Raw genomic sequence first — 8,799 nt, forward strand, 5'->3', positions numbered from 1 at the left:
CATTACTTACAAACTAGTAATCTTCTGCTTAATAACCTAATGATGTAATTACTCTCTGCTGTTACTGTAGTTTATTAATGGTACGGTAGTGCTTAAACTGAAAAATAAACTCACCTGTTTCTTTTCAATATTCACAGCAAGTGGAGTTTATATCAAAATGTTCATATACAGGGTGATTAAAGTAAACAGCTCAGAATAAAGTTAAAGTAAATCTGAAGTGATCAGAGTAGTTACCAGTCCAACTCTTTATAATGGCATGCATGCATATATCGTAGGTTAAAAACTCATAAATGATCAGTTTTGGTGATGTTCTAAAATTCACTACAGAACACCTGCATTGGAACGCATTATTATATATATATATATATATATATATATATATATATATATATATATATATTTTTTTTTTTTTTATATATATATATATTTTTATATATATATATATATATATATATATATATATATATATATATATATATATATATATATATATATATATATATATATAATTATATAGGCCTTTGTGCATTTTTAACAACTTTTATGTGCTAAATATCACCTCCAGCACAATGTTAACCCCATTAAACCTGTGGAACAACAAATGCAGTATTCACACTGCATTAATTTTTACTGTGGATTTTTCACTGTACCCTCACTGAAAGCGGATCCTTGGTTTGAACCTTAGCCAGGGCAGGGACCTCGTGTTTGGAGTTTATATTTCATCTGTCAGGTCTTACCCGATGCCGCTCAGCTATGTTACTGATAACATTGTTGAGCATTTCAGTGTTAGTTTAGGCTCGTGGGTCGTGTGAGATACTTTTATACTTGCATACTTTAACAAAACAAAACATGTGAAATGTCATAATCAGTTCAACACAATTTATGGAGTTTTTACAGTTTGGAAAAATTTTAAACAGATTCACCAACAATAAAAATAAGTTTACGCCTCTGATTACTCTGAATCTGCAAAGTGAAGGAATTTGAAATAACACTATTTCCCTCTGAGCAAGTATAAAGTAGGCAAAGTACTTGAGTACAGTGTTTGAGTAAATTTACTTTCTACCGCTGACTGCAGGAGAGGTGATTTATTGCCAATTGCAGAAAGCATAACTGTATATATGTAAATACAAATATTTATAGGGAAAATATTTTATCAGTGCTGGGGCTGCAACAATTCATCGAATAACTCAATTATATAAAATCCCTGATGCAAACTTTTTGCTTCGATGCTTCCTTTAAACTCTGTTGCACTAAAAATAGAAACCTGTCTAAGACTGTGTATGAATAAAAGGTGTTACAACATTAAGCCATGCACACCCCAGTTACCTCAGCAAAAAGACTGATAACACAGCAGCGGCACCGAAGATGATGCCATCATAGATTAACGTGGATGTGTCTACACACGCACATACACGGTGAAGAGCAAAGAGGCGGAGCCAGGTGAGCTCAGGTGGACTGAAAGAAAACATTTTTTCTAGTGTCCAAAAACAGCAGCACTTGTTCCTGTAACCACATTAAAACCTTTACTGTTAAACAGCTGTTCAACAATCTCTGACATGAAGAAGAGAGTAGCTGCTCCCATCCACCGACATTTGTTTTACACAGAGAAGAAGCTGCAGAAGTTAAAATATGCAGATGATGAACCGTTAACTTAGCCTGATGTTTAAATCAGGCAGCTTGCTGAAGGCTGATGGCAGCCACAACACCGGCAACAAGCAGGGGCGCGTCTAAAGGTGGGTATGGGGGTTTAAGACCATTTTAATTTCAAGGCTTTGTAACATTATTGGATTTAATTGATGATTTAGATTAATATAAACATAAATGAATCATTTTATCAATTTTATTAAAATTTTAAAAAATAAAAATAAAAAGCCAGTAAAAATCTACATTGGCCAGTAACATTACCTACCACAACATGTTACTCCTCTTCAGTAGCGCCAGCTGGATGCTGAAGTACTGCAACCACAGCTTACAGACTGCACTCTGCACTTGGTCCAGCCAAATTAACCCCTGAATACAGCGCTATAAATGATACCTAAACTAAATGTATTTGCCTTTTTCATCTCTTTATATGCGCTAAGCCCCGGTGATGGAGGATACACCAATAAGATTGTTTTTTAAACTGATTTGCCCATTTACGGGCAAATCAGTTTGTTGTAAGAGGGCATGCAGTGATGTCAAATACTAACTCCCCTCAAATGTCTTAAACCTAAAGTAACAAGTCTGTTTTGAAAATGTAAGGAGTAAAAAGTACAGATATTTGTGTAAAAATGTAGGGAGTGAAATAAAAATAGCTGAAAATTCTACTTAAGTACAGTAACGAAGTATTTGTACTTCATTACTTCTGACCACTGCCACTCATAGACACGCTGGTGGTGAAAATGGAGCAGAATACCAAGTAGTGAAGGCCCCAGTGTGGGGCCAGGAAGGAGCTGATCATCCAGTATCTATCCTTGGTATGAGAAGCGGCAGCTGAAAACGATGCAGTGCTTGCCATTTTGCTCCACCAGATGATGGGGGATATACCATGACTCTTGTGACTCAGATACTTGCTCTGCACTGAGTTTACAATATAACCAGCTTGATCAAATTTACTAATCTTGTTGTAGATAACTGCAAATTTCAAGTTTGCGCTCTGATCAGCGGAGCAGGGCATCACTGACTCTCCTGGGATGTTTAGTTTGGGTCCATCCTTCTTAGTTAGCGGAGGAGTTGCGTACCCTTTAGCACCATCGACATCCACTTGAATGGTCTTTGTGTGTTTCTTGCTCTCCCTCCAAATCAAGGTAACAACATAGTGCATTTAGATGCATTATCCACGATGGCGTAAGTATCATGCTCTTATCTTTGTGACTAAGTCTTACAAGATTGAGTCTCTTTTCCTGGTGCACTGGATTCATGCTGAGATTTCTTATCTGCATCATGTAGGACTGTGACTGATGGCAACCTGCATCTTTGGTTGATCTTTTTCTTTTGTGCTTGAGGAGCAATAATATGTGTCATGTACTACTACGCTGTGGCAGGCAGGTTTGAGGACCCCAATGCTGGACTCAGAACAGGACTGAACTTTAAACATCAGCTTTCGTTGCTGGAAACGGAGGGCAAAACAAAACTGGATGGAAGCCAGCAGAGCAAAATATGAACTCACTTGGAAACAAACACAGATAGACAGAGCACACAGCGGGAGGAAAACTATGACAAGGATGTGACAAAGAACGAAGGAAAATGCAGACAATATATACAGACGGAATGAGAGAGCAGGTGGACAGAATCACACTAATGAAACACAGGAAGTGAAACTCAACACGACACAGTGAACAGGAGGCTAGGGAAATACAACAGGAAGTGAAAACTAAACGGGGAAGGAACAGACATGACCAAAATAGAAAGAACATGAGGGAGGCAGACACACTGAGGGAGAAATAAAGAGGCACTGGAACACCGGGACAAGGAGAAACAAGGAGAGCAAAGGAAACAGGAATATTAACAATAACTGTAACTAAGAACAGGACTCAAAACCCATAGGGAAACTCAGAACACAGAGGAATATCAGTGATAACTTAAGAACCATAACACAGAACTCTGGGCAAAGCCTAGGACCATGACAGTATGAAGGTTACTGGCTTGTGCTGTAACTGCTTGACATTCCTTCCAGACAGCAAAGTCCACTAGATTATAGTGAAGCGGTTTGCAGCCTTTGAATGGGTACTTGAAGTGCTGGTAAAGATGGAGGATGGCTTACTGGTATATTGTGGGGACTGGGGATGGAGGGACTGGCACGTGAGCTGAGACTGCAGGTTCCTACAGCTGAAATTGTAGGAACCTGCATATCGGGGACAGAAGCCGGTCTTCTATGATCACGTGGTACAAATGGTTATGAGGAAAAACTGTTTGAACAGACTGGGAAATTTTCCTTGGTTGACGGTGGTCACAGATGTGGGTAAATTCGGTTCAGATTGTGTTTTCTCACGATAAGCTCCACTACTATTATATACAAGCTGGTTAGATGCAGTCTGAACATAGACTGTCCAACACTATCACCCTCTGAAATTCTGTTCCAGCGCCCCAGTGCGCAAAGCAAGGTCTATAAAGACGTGATGAGTTTGGTGTGGAAGAACTTGACTGGCTGGCACAGAGCCCTGACACCTTTAGGAATCAGACATGTGAGGCAGAGAGCTGAAGACGTCTTAAATGATCTGTCATGTAATTCTTTCTGTTCTTTTGTATTTTTATTTAAATTCTTTTTATTTTGTCTGTAGTGTGACAGTTGACGCAGAGGAAGTGTTAATTTACTCCTCAACCAGAGTTACACAGGTTTGTAGTTCACATTTACGAAACACATCAGTTACTTCCCTATAAAACCTTTTTTATAATGTTGAAGAAACCACGTTAAGTAACCAAAACAACACACTGCTTGTCGTCCTGTAGTGCTGTCCGCTACCAGCACAGCCATATTAACCTGCTCAGGCCCCAGATGCAAACATTTACTGCTTGGCTCCTGTTAACCCTTAAAATACAGTCAGCTTCATTATTAACCAAAGCAGCCAGCTCTCCTGTTACCCTTTTCCTTATTTTCTATCATATTCTTTTACAATACTGAATGTTCATGTCAATTTTTTGTAATTAGCTCAGTGTATTGTGAGTGTTCAACTGATCCCTTTGAACCAAAATGGCTGGCTTCTGACTGCTCTAAATACTCTGTTTCAGTAATTTTTCCTTTCTATACTCTCAGCTCTGTACAATGCCGTAAAGAGCAGCTATCACTAATATGGTCATCTCAGGCACACAGCTGTGGCTGAGAGCACAGAAACCCCACTCAAGTGCTTTTCAAACCTTCTGTGTGTGAGTGGTAGCCAGTCAGAAGAAAGAATATAGATCCATCCATCCATTCTCTTATCCTGTTCAGGGTCACTGGAGCCTATCCTAGCTGTCATAGGGCGAAAGGCAGGGTACACCCTGCACAGGTCACCAACCTGTCGCAGGGCTAACACAGAGCAGCAAACAACCATTCACACTCACATTCACACCTATGGGCAATTTAGAATCACCAATTAACCTAACCCCAGTAAATGCATGTCTTTGGCCTGTTCGAGGAAACTGGAGTACCCGGAGAAAACCCACACAAACACGGGGAGAACATGCAAACTCCACACAGAAAGACCCGGGCCAAGGTGGATTCAAACCCAGGACACGAACCCAGGTGAGTGCACTGAGGTACTCCTTAGTGGCAGGGCCCCTGGGATGGATGAGATTTTATGGACTGAATTTCCAGGTGTGGCCAAGTGGCGCCTTGACAGCTTTCGAATTTCATCTCTGCTTTCTGCAGATGATGTGGTCCTGTTGACTTCATCAGGTGGTGGCTTCCAGCTCACACTGGAGCAGTTTGCAGTCAAGTGTGAAGCAGCAAGTATGAGAATTAGAACCTCTAAGTCTGAGGCCATGGTCCTCAGATGGAAAGGGTGAAGTGCCCACTCTGAGTCAGGGATGAGTTGCTGCCCCAAGTGGAGGAGTTTAATATCTCGTGATCTTGTTCACTAGTGAAGGAAGAAGGGAGCAACAGACTGACAGACAGATTGGGGCTGCGGCTGTAGTGATACGGATGTAACTGGTGGACATGAGCTTTTTCCGAAGGGTGGCTGGCCTCTCCATTAGAGATAGGGTGAAGAGTGCAGCCACCCAAGAGGGGCTCAGAATAGAGCTTATCCTCTGGATAAGCTGGAAGAGGTGGGGTGAGGGAGGTCTGGGCTTCTCTGCTTAGATTGTTGCCCCCAGTGACCCGGGCCTGGATGGAAAATTGATAATATAGGAAATGGATCGATGGATGAAATTAAAAATGACTAAAAAATAATTTCATAAAAGGCGAAGATGGAGATAACTATAAAAATGGCAATCCCGGCTTGTCTGTCTGGATCATGAATTGATAATGATGTGTTGGAAATAGCATTAGCATGGTGAGATAGATGCCTGAACAAACATGTGATAAGGAGCAAAACATTTCAGATGTCTGTGTTAAATGAAAGCTTGGAAAGAAGATACCAAACCATGTTTCAGGGTAAATATTAAGTGAACACAGAGTTTCAGGAAGCTGGTTTACAGAGTTTCTCTGCTTGGGCTGCTGCCCCCGCGACCTGGCCCAGATAAGCAGAAGAAAATGGATGGATGGATGGATGGATGGATGGATGGATGGAGGGAAAGCTGAATTTAGCAAGAAACAATCTATTATCAATTCTAAGATTGCATGCGTGTGTGTGTGTGTGTGTGTAGGTTTCATTTTTGTTAAGAGAACTGAAGACAATCTGCTTCTAAATTAATATGGGTGGGCTGAGAGTGAATTCATCAACTTTAGGGCCATTTCCCCTCCCTCCTAAGCCATAATAAAGAGGCTGTTTTAAATGCATGGCTCTAGCTGGTTCCATTTTCATGACAATGGTGGCCAGCACTCAAAGGCAGTATTCATTATAGTCTATCATATGAAAATTACATGAAAAAAATCATGGTTTCTCGGACACAAAAGTGAGATAATTAAAACCAGTGTTCACTCTAACATCCTAAGGGATGGTTGCATCATCTTGATGCATCCTCTCTTTTTACATTTAGTAACAACTTTACATGAATTCAAAGTTCAGCTGCAGTTACACAAACCTAAAATGAAACAAGAAGCAATCCAAGAGTCCAAACCTGCACCAAAGCAGCTCAGTCTCTGGGCAGCATTTTCTCTTAAGGGAGTAGTATTGTATTTTGTATATATTCATTTTGTGTTCTTTATTCTTTTTAAATGTATTTTGTAGTGCAGTAAAAACAAGTGCAAAGTGGAGGCTTTTGTTATTTTCCCTGTTGAAACACATTTTAAGATGCTAGGCATAATTTTAAGCGTAATTATTTTGTATTATTTTTTATTTATATGGATATGGTACATGTATAGCATTCATTTCATTGTTTAGTAAAATTTGTTTAAATGTTTAGTAACAAATATCAAGTGAAAAAGGTTTTTGATCACAAGTTTATTTTGTTTTCCCAACTAAAATCTTATTCATGTATTCATATCGTTACATATCTGCCAAGGAGCTCATGTTTTTGGTAGCGTTTGTGTGCGTGTGTGTCATTCTGTCTGTAGACACGATAGCTCAAAAAGTTTTGAATAAATTCTGATAAAACTTTGTAGGGGGTGCAGAGCCGGGTCATGTTACCAATCCATTAAAATTTGGCTGACATCCACCGAGGTCTTCGAGGTCAACTTGATGATTTATTGGTCCAAAATCAACAAAAAGCCTTCTAATTTGGAAACTATGATTCTTACAAGTGTGGTGTGTATTGTCAACATATACCCTATAAACATTTAAGATATCATGCCACACTTGACCTCTGACCTCTCCTTCAAGGTCAACGGATTGATCTGAAAGTCAAAGTGATGATAATGCTTTATAGCTATTTAAAACTATGTTTCTTACTGCTGTTGTTTGTATTGACAACATACTTACATATAGGGAATAATAGGGATTCTAAATATCACCTTACTTTGGACCTCTGACCTGTTCTTCAAGGTCAAATAAGGTCAAACTTTCATAAAATGTCTTATGTTTAAAACTCTGCTGCCTTTGTTTGTTTTGGCAACATTTAGGAAATGATACTTTGCTAAATTCTTTCAAGTTGACCCCAAAATGTGTTATACCTTTAAAGAAAGGTCAAGAGAAAGAGAATAAATCTACACAAATAAAAAATAATAATCCTCAACTTTAAAATGGGTTTCAACAGGGCAAATAAGAAAAGCCTGCACTTCGCACGTGTTTTTACTGCACTGGAAACATCTTAAAGTTTAAAACAAAACAAAAAACATCTACAAAATACCATTCTATTAAATTCTGCACAGAGCGTGAGCTGCTTCAGCTGCCCGTTTAAACAGTTATGACTCATTACTCTTCTACACACCAAACTTGAATCACAGTTCCTACGTTAGAAGGCTTTTTTTAAAATCAGTTTACCACAAATAAATCATCAAGTCGGCCTTGAAGACCTCTGTGGATGTAAGCCAGATTTTAATGTCTTGGTAACATGACCCCACTCTGCACCCCTACAAAGGTTCAGTCAAAACTTTTCGAGCTGTCTACAGACTGAATGACCTCCTTGGCGGAGGTAATAAAATGGCCTTCCATTTAAAAGTGTTGAACAATCTGTCCCACTGCCATCAATGGGTAATTGTTTGATAATATGTCAGCTGGCTAAATTTACAGCCTGGTTGAATCTGCAGCTTAAAAAAAAAAAATCAACAAAAACTAAAAAATATGAAACATATGAAATGAAAAATATGACATTAGAATGTAGCCTAATTACTGCTGTTATTTTTCTATGACCCAGAGTGTGCAGTTGACTCTGTGTTTAATTACAAAACGTTTTTGGTGGGGAGCTGTGGCAGTTCTTCTTCTTCTTGGGACATGCGCGCTCATGTTTGCATCATTTCAGAGCCACATTACTCTGACTTGTGTTATTTCCTGTGAATTAACTACAGCTTACCTGAAATGAACCCTAACATAAATGAAACCTTATAGGAATAATTTGAGAACTAAACTTAAACCTGTTTTTTGGGATTATGATTACTTGTCTTTGCTCCACAGAGAGGCAGGTCCAACCAGTGCAAACAAGCAGATCTTCGCTCCCCACTTTACATAATTTAAAGGTGCAGACATGCACCGTTGCAACATGCCTCTAACACAAACACCACCACCACCCCCCAAAAAACCCCGCACCGCCAGATAAAAAAAAAAAAAAAAACTCATCCCCTCTTTCGTCACATCCCTTCTTCCT

The sequence above is a fragment of the Archocentrus centrarchus genome, chromosome 5 (genome assembly GCF_007364275.1).
Source record: "Archocentrus centrarchus isolate MPI-CPG fArcCen1 chromosome 5, fArcCen1, whole genome shotgun sequence".
NCBI classification, from domain to species: Eukaryota; Metazoa; Chordata; class Actinopteri; order Cichliformes; family Cichlidae; genus Archocentrus; species Archocentrus centrarchus.